A 17,590-nucleotide genomic window follows, 5' to 3' on the forward strand; every position below is an offset into this window, starting at 1 on the left:
CATGGCTGAGTTGTTGGAGGAAGGCCGATTTGATTTGGAGAGGGCCAAATTGCCAGGGCTCCGAGTTTTCCTGATGTGCAGTGATAGCACATACTACATAGGGAGGGCACAAGTCGATTTGCTAGCTCATTGATTGGGCAAAATTTCTCTAGGTCGATTTCTTCTAGAGGCCAATTTCCAAGTGGCCGAATTCCTTGGGCTGAATTCATCCCGTGGGGGCCGAGTTACAGGTTCCAGTTATTTTATTTTTCCTTGTATCTTTGTGGGTTGGAAACCTAGATTTTCCAGATTAATAGATGATGGAGAATTGTTGGGGGTGAATTACTTTTTCATTGTGATTGATCTCTTTGATTTATATTCTGATGCATATATTCATTTCTAGAAGTTAAAAATACCAGTGGTTTTATTTTTTGGTAATTCAATATTTGTTTGGCTAAATAAATAAATTGTTGGGAATAAAATTAATTGCCATGAGAAAATAAATATGGGTTGGTATTTCAAAATTTAACAAGGTATCAAAGCTATCAAGAAGACTCTAGGAGAGAGATTTGAGATCACGAGGGTTTGCAACAACCAATTTCCTTTTTATAGAAGCAGAATTATTTTCTTAAATTTTGTAGTTGGGTTTTGTGGCTGTGGTCCATTTGTGAAGATGGCATCTTTGAGCAGTTTGCGATATGAAGACAAGCTGGATGACGTTGTTAATTTCAGTCCCTGGAAGGAGTGAATTACCATGATTCTGAAGATAAATGGTCTGTGGGATCTTGTAAACATAGACATTTAGGTTCCTTTAGATCCAAACCTTGCAACAGAGCACTATCTTAAAATATGAAAGTAAGGTGTATAATTTTAAAATATGAGAGCAAGGTTTATAATTTTAGATGGTGTGAGGGATCACATAATTACTCACATATCAAGGAAGAACATCAGATGTTAGATGTGGGCAGATTTGACCGATCGTTACTAGAGTTCAATTGAAAACAAGAAAATGGTGATACAGGAGAAATGAAATAACATCAAAATGAATAGATCCAAGACTGTGAAATCTTACCTCACGAGGATCCAACAGGCTCATGATGAGCTTGTAGCTATTGGGGAAACTTAGTGATTCAGAGTTGGTAAAAGTTACTCTGAAGGGTTGTGTGAAGCACTAGACCACTTTTGTGGATGGGATTTGTTGATGGTGTTGGACCCACCAACATTCAGGGGATCTCCTCAATATGATGTCCCAACTAGACCTCACACTGTTTGGAGTAGGAGTCCCAACAGTGGGTGGTAATGTTATGGCTTGACCGCGAAAACGTACAGAGGAAAGTATGATAACTTTGGGTAAGAGCAAGTGTGTGACCCTGCGTAGAGTTAAGTGTGATGCATGAAGGTTCCAACACACATAGGGAAAAGGAAGTGCGCCCCTTGGAAGCCTGTAATAGTACGTTGCTTGTGTTAGAGCCTAGATTTGTCTCAGGTTGAAAAGACAAGGTTCTAGGTCCACATCAAACCACGCTCAGCCTCGTAGCTAGCCCTACGAGGACAGGAGAGGGCTCTCTCGGGGTCAATCTCAGCGAAAGATAATCGATGGGGCTTGAGATGACTGTAATGAAAGCTAATCTTAGGCTAGGTATGAAGTGCAAGGATTAATTTTGAGTGTTTGGGGGTTTTGTTGGAAAAAAGCGACAGGCAAATTTTGGGTCCGGGGATGAGGCCTAGTTTTTGCAGAGTTCTGATTGGGGCAAGGAAGGCAATCGTTTTGATGCTTTGAATTGAATGAATGGGTGGATCAGACCAATGAGGGGCTAAGGAGGGCAAGAATGTCTCAAGAGTCCTCCTCAAACAGATGAAAATATGAAGAATTAAACAAAATATCCAGGCAGAGCATAGCAATCCATGAATTCTACCTTAATCACTCATTTGTTTAATTGTAGAAGATAAGAGAAAGGAAAATGATACACAATAACATCAGTGAACTTACAAAGACATAGAGAAACACACCATCAAAATATAGAGCCACATGGATCCCAACAAGTGCTGCAAAAAACTGGTTTTTCCTTTGCCAAAATTGCAGAAATGAAATGTACAATAGAGTGCTAAGCAATCCCAAGTATCCAACCCTGAAAATGACTCAGAAAATACATGATATAGACTAGCCCAACCCATTCCCTTGCCTCTAGGGGTCGAGCTCATCATTCTAGGAGCTGTTTGAACTAATTCTAAACAAGGAACTGAAATCTAGGTAGTCAAACAACTTACCCCTATATGCTAGGAAACTGATTCATTCATTTAATTTTCACCTTTTAGTGAATGAATCATCTAGAACAAGTAAATATGTGCCAAAATTACATCATAGTCATCAAGTTACATCAAGATAGATCAATAATTACATCAAAAAGTAAAACTGGGCAAAATTCTAAGCTGCTAAGTGAAAAACAGGCCAAAATTCTCTATTCGTTGCGCCACTTTGGAGCTGATTTTGAGGCACTTCCTGAAGTCCAAATTGAGCCCAAGTGTGCTTGTTGGAAAGCCCTGCCTGTCTACTTTCCAACCCAAGTGGAATTTTTGGATTTAGATGTAATTTTCCCCTCCAAAACCTCAATCTCCCAAGACTGCTTCCTGTGTGTCAAAATAGGGGCAGTGAGGTCATTTTTAGGGTGTTTTTGACCCTTTAAGCAACCCAAAACTTGATGAAATACTTAGGTAATCCATGAGCATACATAACTTTTGATGACAAATCCAAAAATGTAAAGTTTTCCTCCTGGAGGTCTCCCAATTATAAGCGCGTGCCAAGTGGCGCTACGTGTTGGGCAGAAAAACCTATTTTTAAAGCCAAAAATTCAAAATTGACAAAATTTTCTCCAAATTTCTTGAAATTTGGGCTGAAGGTGCCTCATCAAGTGCCATGCTCAGCCAAAGAAGCTTCGGCCAAGATCTGAAGACAATCATGCTCCTTTTGCCTCTTTTGCTTCTTTGTCGCCTTCTTCAATTTTGCCTTCAAATTCCTTATTCGTGCCTTGGAACTCATATGTCGTGCCCTGTAATGGAAAACCATGTGTCTCAACAATGCTTTATCTCTATCGGCCTTGTCCAACAGTCTCTCCAAGTGGATGTTGATTCTTTCGAGCCAAGATTCCCGATCCTCATTAATCTCTTGCTCCAATGAAGTGAGCTCAATCCTCCTCCTTTTTGCAGCTTGGCGATTCTCGCGAATGTTTTGTAACTCCATGATAGCTTGCTGATCTTCAAGCTGTTTGTTCCTCTGCTCCAAGTAGTTCATAGTCCACTTAACTGTCTCCAAGTCAAGGGATAAGGCTTTGGTCTCTGTTTGCTGCTCCTGGATGATCTCTCTAAGTTTGGCACTTTCCAGGCCCGTATCTGTATCATCATCATGAATGAGAATGAAGTCGGTCTCTTGTTCACCTAAAGGCCCCTCATCCTGCATTTGCCTTTTGCCTTTATCCTGTACCTGTGGTGTTGATGTCGGAAGCGAGGCCCCTTCCACACCGGGTGGAGATAACACTCGCTTTGCTGCCGCAAACAAATGTCTAGTGCCCCTCTGATATGTGATGAATACCGGCACACTAACAGTCTCATGGCGCTCATACTGATGAGAAGGTCCACCTATCTCATGCCCAACTTCTGAAAACCCCTGTGAAGCTCTGAAAAAATCACGGGAAATGAAATCATCCCATGTGATACCCTGCAAACCAAGCTGATGCACAACAATGATCTTGATGAGCGCATAGTGGTAAATGCTGTTGTACTGCTGTTCCAGAGTCTTCTTCTGCACAAGAGTGGTCATCCTCTTGATGTTTTGGCACATGAAATATGGAATGTTCATGAACCTCACTCTCGTGAAATGCATCAATATTCTGATATGGTATGCATAGAGGCATGAGAAACGACCTTCACAACTGAAGTATCTGATAATGAGTCTCATCAATGGCGCATAAGATTCCTTCAGAAACTGAAATGGGAATACTCTCCTGAGCTGTCTCAAATAGCTAGGCCTGATGTAAGGTTCACAGTATGATCTATCCAGCTGCTGCCTCTTGTTCCACTCTTCCCCTATATTCGTTATCCCGGTGGCTTGAGAGATGGTTTCTGGTGTCAAGGTAAAGTTTACTCCAGCAAGAGTAACATGACTATCATGCAAATGTAAAACAAACAACTAAACTAACTCCTGATGATGCTGGATCTGAGCGATCATCTCACAATACTGAAAGCATGACATTTGTTGAAAGCATGTCATTGCAAACGGGCAGTCCTGCAATTGAGCTAAGGAAGTAGGCTCTTCTCTGACATGTCTGCCACCTTTTCGAGGCCTTCTCGGCACATTAAGCTCAGTGGATGAGTCACTGCCCTGTTCATACTCTTGCTCATATGACGAATCTGTCTCTGTCATGGTGCTGCAATGTGTATGTTGAGTGGGTGTTTGGTTTGACAAAGAGAAATAGGTGATGTGTTTTCAATGCCAATGTGCCAAGGGAAATGGGGCTGTGAGGAAGAATATGGGACAGTGGGAAAAGTGAATGATGGAGCTTGCCAAGTGAAATTTAAAATGTGCAATAGTCACTTTGAGGGATGTGGGAATTTAGGGATTTTGAAAGTGATATGGGAAAAGGGAGAATGATTGGGAATGATAGGATCTTAGGATATGGAAAATGGGAAGCAAGGATGGGAGTTTAGAGGATAAGGGATTAATTACAATGACAGGATTATGAAAAGGGAATGGATCACAAGTGGGAAAATAAACTTGGCACCAAAATTATAATTAAAAAAAAAAACACCAATTTTCTCAACACGAAAGGAGCAACTTTTAATATATAGGGTTTATATTCTCACACCTTGAACCTTTAAATATTCCTACACCCCACACAAGTTAAATTCACTAGAAGAGCTCTTGAACTTACTTGGAGTAGAAGAAATTGTGAGTTTTGATGACCGATGGCATGAAACTGGCTTGTAGGCTCTGTGCGCTGCGCCTCTTGGATGCGCTGCGACAATGTAATTTTACACTGCAGAATTTCGCCCGATGCGCCGCGTGGCCTGTGTGCGCCACGACCTCCTCCAATGCGCCGTGCGGCCCTTCAAACACAAAGTTTGCTCCTCTAACCCTCAAATCAAAATCCTTTGACCTCTTTGCACAGCAAGTGATGTTTCAAGCAATGAAAATGCCTCATGGAGTAATGGGTTTGATTTTCATTGAAGCCCGATGAGTTTTTGGTGTTGGAGGTTCTGTGCGCCGCGCGCAAGCCCAGTGCGCCGCGCAGCCTGGATGCGCCGCGCCCTTTGAAAAATACACAGTGTATGTCGGCCCTATGCGCCGCGCTCTGTGGGTGCGCCGCGACCTATCCCAATGCGCCGCGCTCTGTATTCCAACACACAGTCGGCCTTCCAAACTTCAAGATCGACTTCTCTCTTGGATTTTTAAATGTCTCTTGATGCAAATGGATCAATAACTTGAGAAATATCTTATATAGAGATGGATTAAATTTTTGCTTCTCAATAACCCATTTTGTAATGTTTTTAACTTTGGCACTTTTTGCATTTAATACAACTTCTGTCTTTTCAAATTTCCTTCTGATTTTTGACTTGAATAATGAATCTTTTGGTGATTGTTGCAGGGATAATGGCATGTTTTGACAAAGGAAGACCAGGGCTGCGCCTGGAGATTTCAACAACTGAAAAATTCTGAAAATTACATGGCAATTTATTACAAAATGGAATGACGAATTTTCTTCAAAACAGAGTTTTGAAGAAAAGTCATAGTCGAGCATATGATGATGAAAATATTGAAACTGAAAACTTATTAAGGACCTCCCTCATGAGTCATGCTGGCATTATTGGACACTTTGAAGACACAATTTATGAAACCCTAGACCTAGTGACTGAAATGACTCTGCTGATCAAAAGACTAAAACAGGACTGTAAGTGATTTTAAAACTTGATTTTGATGGACAGACCTGAGCCAGCAATGATAAGGCATGAGGGGTAATGAATGACAAGACCCTTCCATCAGATTATGGCATGCTCCTAGCGGAATGCAACTAAGTGAATCGAGCGAGACACCTAAAAATGAAATGCAAAAAGAGAACTGATCTCTGACAGAGGGATGTAAAGACCGACTCTAACAGCTTGAAAGGAACACATGAGTGAAATGACATCACAAGCTAAGATGTGGAATAGTCCACAAGTTAAAATGATGAGTTAATCCAACAACACGCATTCAACAAGATTCGTACAAATGCAAACAAAATAGTTCATAAACATATGTGTAAGTTAAATAACATACATTGCTAATGCAACAGGAATAGTCCTATTATATTAACAACATATGCATGAAAGCATGTTGGCTCTGATTTTATTATTATAAATGAAAATTCCATCCATACATACACCATTGACGACCACTAGCCCCAATAGTGGAACAATACAGTCAAGAACACTTGCTCCTCCAAAGAAGTATACTCGCTCTACGCTATGGAGAAGCCAAGGTGCTTCACAATATTCCCAGGCTCTTTCTAAACCTAAGCCTAGCGAAAAGCTTGTTTCCCCAAAAGCCTGTTACATTTGTTATGAGGTTCTATATATAACAAGAGGGAGTGACTTTTCAACTCCCCTTTGTGAGCTTTGGACTACCCTCACGACTCTTCAACTTCTTTACAAATGACACATTACATTACATGATGACTTTTCATATTCTAATATTGACACTTGGAATTTCACTTGTAACATAATTACAAATAATATTAAATTTTCCACTTGTACCCATATAAGAAAAAATAGGGTAGAGACAACCTAAAAAGACACAACACTATGATGCTAGAGTTTGGGAGAAGTCTAGCTCAGCAACCTCCACTTGCTGCTTCTCGGTCACATATTGGTGCCAAGCTTGGTACTATGTGATGGTGTCCTCAAACTGCTTAATAGTGTCTTGCTGGAAGCAGACTCTAGCCTCCATGGCATCCAGGTACACTGTCTTGGAACCTATGTCCAACTCGTTCTGAAGCATGAGCAACATTGTCTTTACTTTGATAGGACCACCGATGAACTTCTGCATGTTGTGTGCATTCAGCTCCAAGTCTTCCTTTGTGGCTTCCTGTCTTAGTTGCTCCAAGTACTCTTCGACCTCCTGCCGAACTTGGTTCTTGGGTTTAGCTTTGGTGAGGGAACCGATTGATGGGATCTAGTGTGTTCTTACCAAGACATCCAAACTACTGTACAACCACACATATGAGGCCTGCATGCTGCCAATGAATGAGGCGAGCTGCTTGTTGTTCTGAATCAACATTCAAACCTTCACTTTCTCCAGGTCTGCCTGTGGCTTCATTTTCTTCACTAAATCAAGCGGGCCCCCTTTGGGCCGCATTGTCCACTACTGTACATAGGCAATGGCAACATGTATGTTTTTGAGAGTTTTAACAAACTCTTTGCTCTGCTGTTGTAGGGCATGAAAATGGACAATTTCTTTATGCACGGTGACAAACACGTCATAGAGCTTCTGCATGGTTTCTCCAAGTGTTTCAGCAAGTATAGCTGCTCTCACGTCACCCAATGTGGAAATTGCATTCTGCGCTACTGCTCGGAGTTGTTGTGCCTCTTGCCTGGCAGACTGCAAGTTCTTTTCCAGTTGCTCATTCTCGGCCATCACATATTGCACATTTGATCTTGTTGCTCCTGCATAGGCCAAGCTAGCTTTGGCAATGGCAGTTGGATGTTTCCTGGTGTCCGATACTATCACCCTTTCTTTGATGAATGCAAGTGATGCGTGATCATCCAGAAAGTGCTTCCTCCGTGCTTGTACAATCCTCTTTTGGAACTCATCGAATGATAGATTGTACACATCCATGACCAGATCATCATCAAGGAGAACAACATCTCCTTGCTCGCTCGAGGCTGGCTCTATTGCTGGAGGTGGTGGAGACTAAGGGATGACCTGTGGTGCTCTCGGCATTAGGTCAACATCTTCATGCTGTGGCTCCTATTCCAACTCCATGTCTGTCATTTCGATCAATTGCTCAATCTGCTGAGCAAGCGACCGATCCTACATCTATTTACCTTCCTCCTCAGCTGCTGGTTGTTTCGACACTTCAACCTGTATTGGCGATGTTTCCTCTGTCATCGAGCCTTGCCCTTGTTCTTCTTCCTTCTTCAACTTCTCTTCTCGTTCTCTCCTCCTCAACTCCTGTTCTTCCTTCAGATTCTTCTTTGTCTCCTACAACTTCTGTTCTGCTTCCCACAACCTCTGCTTTTGTCTCTTCCTCCGCTTTGCTCTTTGCATCCTTTGCTTCCACTGCCAACGCTGCCTTCTTGATAAGAGGGTCTGTCTTTATTTGCAGCTTTGCTCTCCCTCTGGACTATCAACAATCTTCCTCTTTCCTTTGTCCTGCATAGGATTGCTGCCTTCTGCTGGTGTTGTTGTTGCTTCTAGAACCACTGCTGTTTGTGGAGAAACCATTGAAGACCTTGCTATACTGACTGACTCATTGAGTCTAGAGGCATTATAGCAGTACCTCCAAGGATCCTCCTCTGGCCAATGAAATGCCCCACTGATCCACGGAAAGTAAACTCTCGTACAATGGTCCTTGCAAATACTGTGGGGATCATATGGATTAAAGTCCTTGGTGCCGAATTTGAATTTGACTATGTCCTTAGCCTCGACATTTGCAACTTTCAAGTTCTTAATCTCGTATAATCTGATCCGCAAAGGAAGAGTGGGCCATGGCGCTTTCTTCTTCCTATGCAGTGCTGCTGACAACCCTGTAGTGAGGTGGTATGATACTTCTTGCATGATCAGTTTGTCAGTGGCATACCTTGGTAAGACATTCGAAGGTCTCTCTCCGCCAAATACTCTGATGAAGGTGCCACCTGGTGAGGCATACCATTCTGCAATGTCTACTATTGCCTCCATTGCTTCTCGGGACATGCAAGGTGGATCTTGTTCAAATATAAGCTTTTATAGTAGGATGATAAAGTGGTCAGTTAGCCATGCCATTACTCCTCGATAATTGCTTTCTGAAAGCAACTATTAATAGATGTTCACAACAGTCTCTCGTGGTGTCCATATCTAGATCATGCCAGGGAACTGCTGCTGTGCACAGATTGCATCCAGTATGTAGACATATAGAGCCTTGCTCTCTCATCTTTGGGCAGATTTCAAGCCTGGGCTACATGGGACTTCAATTGTTGAGCCAATAGATCCGACCAGTTGAATGGCCTCCCATCACTTACAACCTGGTCCAGTAAGATCGCCCACCCATAAGGAAAGTTTTCTGTGCTCTCTTAACAATGTATTCTACAAGCGAAGATAATCAAGAACTGGTAAGGCTTCCTAAGGGACTTTGTCTTGTACACATGGGTGGGTGTTTGTTGAAACTTCGATGGCTCTTTCACCCAATGCTTGACAATTTCTCTTGTGTTCACATAGTTGTGGGTGGCATAAAAGAGTGAGTCCATGCGCTTCACTGGCTCAGGCAAGTGATACATCTGCTGAAGTCTTTTGCCCTGAAGGTGGGCGAGCTTCTGCCCTCTGGCACAACTCAATGTTATAATCTGTTCATTCGTATGTGAGACAATCCAAGTGATGATGTTCGCACACGGAAAGGCGAGGCACTTGCATGCAACCTTATATAACCTTGACTGCTAGATACTAAGATAAACCTGCCGATCCTCTAAGTTTGATCTGTTGCGATGTCAGTGTTGTTCCCTTCTCTATAAACAACTGAGTATCAACATACATTGGTAAATCAATTGATGTCTGCTCAACTGCTTCCCTAGTACTGCTCTCAGTGGTGTCCTTTCATGTAGCTCTCTTAGATGCCATGTTAACTGTGACTGCTAGAGAGATGCTCAACAACTGTTGTACCTGTGGGACAAAGAGGACACTCATGGTTAGCAAATGCTAGTTTAAAGAGGACAACTTCAAGGAAAGTTCAAGCAACAAGCCGAGCACTAGATGTGAGGGATTGCACAATTTTTCTTGACAGGGGGGACTGGATGACTGCGGGAACTTGGCACTGCGCAATCCCAATAGCCAAGGTGGAAGCTTGATGAATGAACTGCGCAATACACAATTCAACCTGGCAAAAGGCTTGGGAGAGATTGTGCATTGCTTAGGCTCAGTGGCCAAGCTGAGAGGCTGGCTCTTGGAACTGTGTAGTTGGAGCTAGTTTAGACTGCGCACTGCGCAATTCCAGAGGCCAAGCTTGTGGCTTGGGCCACCAGATTGTGCAGTGCCTGCTGTGCAAAGGGAGATCTGGTGAAGGGAAACCAAGATTTGCCTAAGGGAAGTGTGAAAAACAAGCAGATTTGAGAGATAGTGTGAAGTTGAGTGAAAATAGGCGAAGTGTGGGTAGATGCATGTGAATCAAGTGCAACAATCGATTAAACGGAAGGAAAACAAAGTATGTGAGGAGAGTCGCCACAATGAAGACCATTGGTGCAAAAACAGGAAAATTGATGCGACACTTGGGAAAGACAATCTATAACTTGAAACAACACTTAAACAGGTTAAAACAAGTTAAAACGCAACAACCAATGCAGAGGAACAAGTGAAACAACACTCACACAAGCCAAACAACAAAACCGACAAAAAAAGCAGCAAAAGACAATGAGCAAAACTCATTCAGAAAAGTGACGATGATTGCACTGAAGGCTCCTTGATATTCTCGGGAATGCTAGAGCTCCAAGATCGAATGTGCAAATGAGCTCTAGCAGTCTCGATTAAATAGATTTGGACAAATTAGGGTTTATGATGTGCATGCCTAAAATCAAGGAAAAGGCGACACTTGGCGGAAGTTTATAAAAATAGTGCAATTGCCTCCCTTGGGATACTAAAAATAGATCCCTATTTTTTAGGGATGCTTTTCGCTTTTTGCTATTTGCTTTTTACGTGGAAACCTACCATGCACACTGTCGGGAAAGACAACATAGTTCTGTGAACTGGGCAAGTTTCCAGCTCAGTGCACTACGTAGTTTCCAAGCTCAGTGAGGGTTGCGCAATTTCTAGGCTCAGTGCTGGGCAAAGGAAGAGTGGGCCATGGCGCTTTCTTCTTCCTAGGCAGTGCTGCTGACAACCCTGTAGTGAGGTGGTATGACTTCTTGCAAGATCAGTTTGTCAGTGGCATACCTTGGTAAGACATGCAGAGGTTTCTCTCCGCCAAATACTCTGATGAAGGTGCCACCTGGTGAGGCATACCATTCTGTAATGTCTACTATTGCCTCCATTGCTTCTCAGGACATGCAAAGTGGATCTTGTTCAAATATAAGCTTGTATAATAGGATGATAAAGTGGTCAGTTACCCATGCCATTACTCCTCAATAACTGCTTTCTGAAAGCAACTATTAATAGATGTTCATGACAGTCTCTCGTGGTGTCCATGTCCAGATCATGCCAGGGAACTGTTGCTGTGCACAGATTGCATCCAGTAAGTATGCAGACATATAGAGCCTTGCTCGGTCATCCTTGGGTAGATTTCAAGCCTGAGCTACATGGGACTTCAATTGTTGAGCCAACAGATCCGACCAGTTGAATGGCCTCCCATCACTTACAACCTGGTCCAGTAAGATTGCCCACCCATAAGAAAAGGTTTCTATGCTCTCTTGACCATGTATTCTACAAGCAAAGATAATCAAGAACTGGTGAGGCTTGCTGAGGGACTTTGTCTTGTACACATGGGTGGGTGTCTGTTGAAACTTCGATGGTTCTTTCACCCAACGCTTGACAATTTCTCTTGTGTTCACATAGTTGTGGGTGGCGTAAAAGAGTGAGTCCATGCGCTTCACTGGCTCAGGCAAGTGATACATTTGCTGAAGTCTTCTGCCCTGAAGTTGGCGAGCTTTTGCCCGCTGGCACAACTCAATGTTATAATCTATTCATTCGTATGTGAGACAATCCACGTGATGATGTTCGCACACGGGAAGGCAGGGTACCTGCGTGCAACCTTATATAACCTTGACTACTAGATACTAAGATGAACCTGCCAGTCCTCTAAGTTTGCCTCAAAGTCCTTTGCAAAAGTATCTTTGATCTGTTGCAATGCCAGTGTTGTTCCCTTCTCTATAAACAACTGAGTATCGACATACATTGGTAAATCAACTGATGTCTGCTCAATTGCTTCCCTAGTGCTGCTCTTGGTGGTGTCCTTTGATGTAGCTTTTTTAGATGCCATGTTAACTATGACTGCTAGAGAGATGCTCAACAACTGCTGTACTTGTGGGACAAAGAGGACACTCATGGTTAGCAAATGTTAGTTTAAAGAGGACAACTTCAAGGCAAGTTCACGCAGCAAGCTGGGCACTGGATGTGAGGGATTGCACAATTTTTCTTGAGAGGGGGGACTGGATGACTGTGGGAACTGCACACTGTGCGGTCCCAAGTTCAACAACCAAGGTGGTTGCTTGATGAATGGAATAGCACAATACACAATTCAGCCTGGAAAAAGGCCTAGGAGAGATTGTGCATTGCGTAGGCTCAATGGCCAAGCTGAGAGGCTGGCTCTTGGAACTGCGCTGTGCGTAGTTGGAGCCAGCTTAGACTGCGCACTGCGCAATTCCAGAGGCCAACCTTGTGGCTTGGGCCTCCAGATTGTGTAGTGCCAGCTGTGTAAAGGGAGATCCTGCGAAGGGAAACCCAGATTTGCCTAAGGGAAGTGTGAAAAACAAGCAGATTTGAGAGATAGTGTGAAGCTGAGTGCAGATATGGCTAAGTGTGGGTAGATGCATGTGAATCAAGTGCAACAATTGATTAAATGGAAGGAAAACGAAGTATGTGAGGAGAGTCGCCGCAACGATGACCATTGGTGCTAAAACAAGAAAACTAATGCGACACTTGGAAAAGACAATCTATAACTTGAAACAACACTAATATAAGTTAAAACACTAGCAACCATGCAGAGGAGCAAGTGAAACAACACTCACACAAGCCAAACAACAAAACCGACAGAAAAAGCGGCAAAAGACGACGAGCAAAACTCATTCGGAAAAGTGGCGATGATCGCATCGAAGGCTCCTTGATCATCTTGGGAATGCTAGAGCTCCAAGATCGAATGTGTAAATGAGCTCTAGTAGCGTCGATTAAATAGATTTGGACAAATTAGGGTTTATGATGTGCATGCCTTAAATCAAGGAAAATGTGACACTTGGCGGAAGTTTCTAAAAATAATGCAATTGCCTCCCTCGAGATACTAAAAATAGATCCCTATTTTTTAGGGATGCTTTTCGTTTTTTGCTGTTTGCTTTTTACATGGAAACTTGCCATGCACACTGTCGGGAAAGACAACGTAGTTCCGTGAACTGGGCAAGTTTCCGGCTCAGTGCACTACGTAGTTTCCGAGCTCAGTGAGGGTTGCGCAATTTTTGGGGTCAGTGCTGGGCGACCTCTTCATAACTGGGCATTTCCTGAGCTCAAGGCTTATTGGCAGTCAGGACTGCGCAATTCCCATTATCAAGGCTGGTTACCCTCAAGGATTCTGCAGTTTTTGGGGGCAAGCCCAAAAGTGTTGTTGGACCAAGTTAAGAGATCAGCTTGTGAATTAGAAAATCAACTAAGTGAGCAAACACAAGCCAAAATGAAAAGATGAGTCTTAGTCAAAGCATGAATACCTAGATTAGTGCGAGATGAGTTGCTGTGGTTAAGAAGTAAGTCTCCAGAATTGAAGCATAGCCAAAATTGTGGAGGGTGGCTATAGCTGCTACAACATTGGTGACAGACTGTTAGAACTGCAGCTTTTTGTATGGACCTTGTCTCATACAGAGCGAGTCTAACTCTTCCATAAGTATTGTTCAGTCCTTTGATTGTCATAGCTTCTTCACTTAGCTCGAGTTAAAGATATAGTCACTATGATTCTCTTTGTTGGTAACACACATACCCAGCCAAGTCAAACTGAGTTGTTTCGATTGGGGATTGTTGACAGCTAATCTTCATGATTGGGTGAATTTATGTAAATAATTAAATTAGGAATGTGAACAGTCATCGGGAGATGAACTGAACAGTCACTCCCTATTGTATATAACAGAGACCTACCTAATGGAATAACACAAATCAGTTTTTGCTTTGTGGAGTTATTGCCTGGCCTGACATGGTATCAGAGCCAGCTCCCAAAATAGTTGTAACTCCCTTCTGCCTACTGCTCCCTGTCCTCTGTCCCTGTGGAGTCTGTCTACTGTGCTCTCTGTCCTCTCTGTCTACTGTGCAGTCTGCCCACTGTTCTCTAAATTCAGAAGTCATTGAGTATAGCAGCGTTTGTGATGAACGCTGGGGCGGTGAGCGTGGAACTGTTTGAATAATGCTGCGACTGTTTCTTTTTTCCATGTAAAATACGTTGAATAATGCTGCGACTGTTTCCTTTTTCATGTAAAATACGTTGGTTAAGAACGACCTCCCTCCACGCTGGTATAACAGCGCTCCAGCATAATTTCTGCAATTATACATTGTATATTTTATAGCGCTGTTGCAAACTGTCAGAACGAATTGTTGTATATTTTACATACGCTGTTTGATTATGAGGGTCCGTAACCCTTGCTGCGTTTAGAACTCCATTTAACACCGCACCGAGAGCTTTTAAAGACTGATTTTCATGCCTGTTGAAATGGCCGTTTCTTTGATCCAGAGGTGAAGTTAGTTTTTTAATTTCTGTGTACAAATGGCGGCAGCGGCGATGGTGGTGTCATCGCGGGAGGAGAATGTCTACATGGCGAAGCTGGCCTAAGCTTTTGGCCTGCGGACAGCTGCTGCTACTTGTGGAATCTGTCCACATTCAGAAGTGGAATAACGCTGCTGCTCTTAACACCGAAAAGCTTGAACGATTGGCTCCAGAAAGGCGTATGCGTTGGCTCAGAAACGCTGTCACGCTGTTTTGAACACTGTATATGTTGGCTCCAGAAATGCTGTCACATGGTATATTCCTTTAAATAGTTGAACGCTGGCCTGTTCTAATATTTTTTCAAATAGTTGAAAGCAATACCGATACATTTGAAAGCTGACATTTGAACGTTGAAGCGGCAGTTAATAATAGCTTGTATGAAGCTGTAATGTTCTGTGACTTGCAGTTATCAATGAAAAAAAAAAATTTAAGACAAAATCATACGGTGGGAAAGTATGTAATTGTCATAATTTATGATTGAAAAAAAAAAGGGTCCTCTTTCATTTTCACATTCAAGGATGGCGATTTAGATTTGTAAAGGGAAGAAGTGGTCAGTAGTAGCTGAAAGATATTTATTGTTTTAAGTATAACCGCATGAATATGGACAAAGGGATGACTTCATATATTTTTAAGAGGGTTTGTAACTTGTGATATTGAGAGTCCAAATTCGTCTGGACTACGTTCTTCAGCCTTTTAGTAGACGCAGTGCTTTATGCTGTTGAGGGTATTTTATATTGCCATATTCTATACTTTAAAGTTGTGCAGATGAATGTGAATTGACATTTGAGTTTGCTGTCCAGTCACATCAGAACTATATTTTTCCTTCCCATTAAGAGTAAAATTTTGTAGCAAAATTTTTGCAGCAGAAGTAATTTTTTTGTTACAGTATGCATTCAAGAGGAAGAGGAAGGTATTTCAGAGGCAAGGGGGGCAGACATTCTCAAGGAGAAAAGACAAATTTGCACTGCATACGCTACAAAAGAAATGGATCACATGACAAAATTGAGCAGAAAAGAAACCAACAGAAAGGTAAAACTGATGATACAGACAAAGGTAAAGCACCTGAATCCGCTCACTATGTTGAGGCACAATGTAACATTGGAGTAAATGAAGATTTGTTTAATGCTTCACTTGCTTCATGGAAAAATGATTGGTTGCTTGATTCAGGAGCAACCTGTCACATGACTCATAGAAAAGATTTTTTTGAAGATTTCACTGACAATGTTGATGGAGCAGTATACTTTGCAGATCAATCAAAAATCAAGCCATCAGGGCTTGGCACAATCAGGCTTAAACTGCCTGGTCTTCCAAACTTTCTTCTGGATCATGTTCTATATCTCCCACAGCTCAAGAGAAACTTGCTGTCCTTGGTCCACATCCGCCAGCAAGGTCACTCCATTCATATGTTTGATGGCAAGCTTGAGGTAAGAAAAGCATCTGACCACTCACTTGTCATGAGGGGAATAGAAGAAGAAAGGCTTCTCAAACTGCAAGGAACCTCTGCTCATGCACAACATTTCTCATACAATTCTCATCATGAAGAAGGTACACTTCCATCAAGTTTATTATGGCATGCTAGATTTGGACATTTGAACTATGATAGTCTCCGCTTGTTGAAGAAAAATGGTGTTGCTGGTTTGCCTACAATTCCTAGGAAACTTAAGCAATGTGATGCTTGCATTCTAGGAAAGCATAGCAAACAGTCTTTTCATGATTCACATTCAAGAGCACATAGGAAACTTGAACTCATTCATTCAGATTTATGTGGTCCAATGCTTGTTCCTTCTACAAATGGAAATAAATATATCATGACATTTATTGATGAATACACCAGAATGTGTTGGGTTGATTTATTGAAGAACAAATCTGATGCTTTTCAAACATTCAAGAATTTTCATAAATGGATTGAAAATGATGCACAATCTCATATTTGGTCTATTCGCACTGATAATGGAAAAGAATACACATCAAATGAATTTGAAAACTATCTTCGCCAACATGGGATCAAACATCAAACAACTGTGCCTTATAATCCCCAACAGAATGGTGTAGCTGAAAGAATGAATAGAACAATCTTAAATATGGTACGATCCATGCTTTTCTTAAAAATTGTAAAGATAATGTTTTGGGCTGACGCTGTTCTATGTGCTGCATATATAAAAAATAGATGTCCATCTAATGCTATAAGAAACAAGACTCCTTATGAAATGTGGTATGGACATGTTCCTTCGATAAAACATCTCAGGGTCTTTGGTTCCACCTGTTATGCTTTGATACCAAAGGTACATAGAAACAAACTTGGTGCTAGAAGTCGTAAATGTATCTTCCTGGGGTACTCAAACACCTCCAAAGCATACCACCTGTATGATGAAGTAAATAAAATGTTTGTTGTATCTCGAGATGTAATTTTTTTTGAATCATCCAAAACTGACAATGTTGTTGAGCGGCAACTTGATCGCTTGGATAGATTCGCAAAAGCAAAATCATTTCAAGAATTTGATAATCAGATTCCACATCTTGAAGGGGGGATTCCTATACTAGATCAACATGTGGAATCTTCTTCTGAAGAACACTCTCCCCCGCATGAAACTCCAACAACGGATGATGCTTTAAGTGATGTAATTGATAGAATTGGGAGGCTCAATCTTGATTCAGTCCCAACTCAATCAACAGAGCAGATTGGACCATCTCAGAAAGGTCCCCCAAAGTGGCTGACAAAGACACTTGAAAGTGTTCATCCTGATGAAGTTGGAAAGACAGGAACCAGAAATTCAAACCGGCAAAATGGAGGTGATGTAGATGACTCTAATTCGCCTGTTGATATGGATGTTTCTTATGATTGTGAATTGAACTTGTCTACAGATTTTGAACCAACTTCCTTCAAAGAAGCTGCTTCTCATGATGAATGGAAAGAAGCGATGCAAAAGGAGTATGATGCCTTCATAAAGAACTCC

General features: G+C 42.0%; 1 protein-coding gene across 2 annotated transcripts in view; it reads left to right on the forward strand.

The window, feature by feature from the left end:
* Nucleotides 1–17,590, forward strand: part of LOC149225628 (protein ACCUMULATION AND REPLICATION OF CHLOROPLASTS 3, chloroplastic-like) — a 514,713-nt gene that overhangs the window by 267,372 nt on the left and 229,751 nt on the right. The gene's annotated exons all lie outside the window — the stretch shown is intronic.

This window comes from Pinus tabuliformis, chromosome J (genome assembly GCF_031772625.1).
Source record: "Pinus tabuliformis cultivar Carrire ecotype Pingquan chromosome J, CPIR1, whole genome shotgun sequence".
Classification (NCBI taxonomy): Eukaryota; Viridiplantae; Streptophyta; class Pinopsida; order Pinales; family Pinaceae; genus Pinus; species Pinus tabuliformis.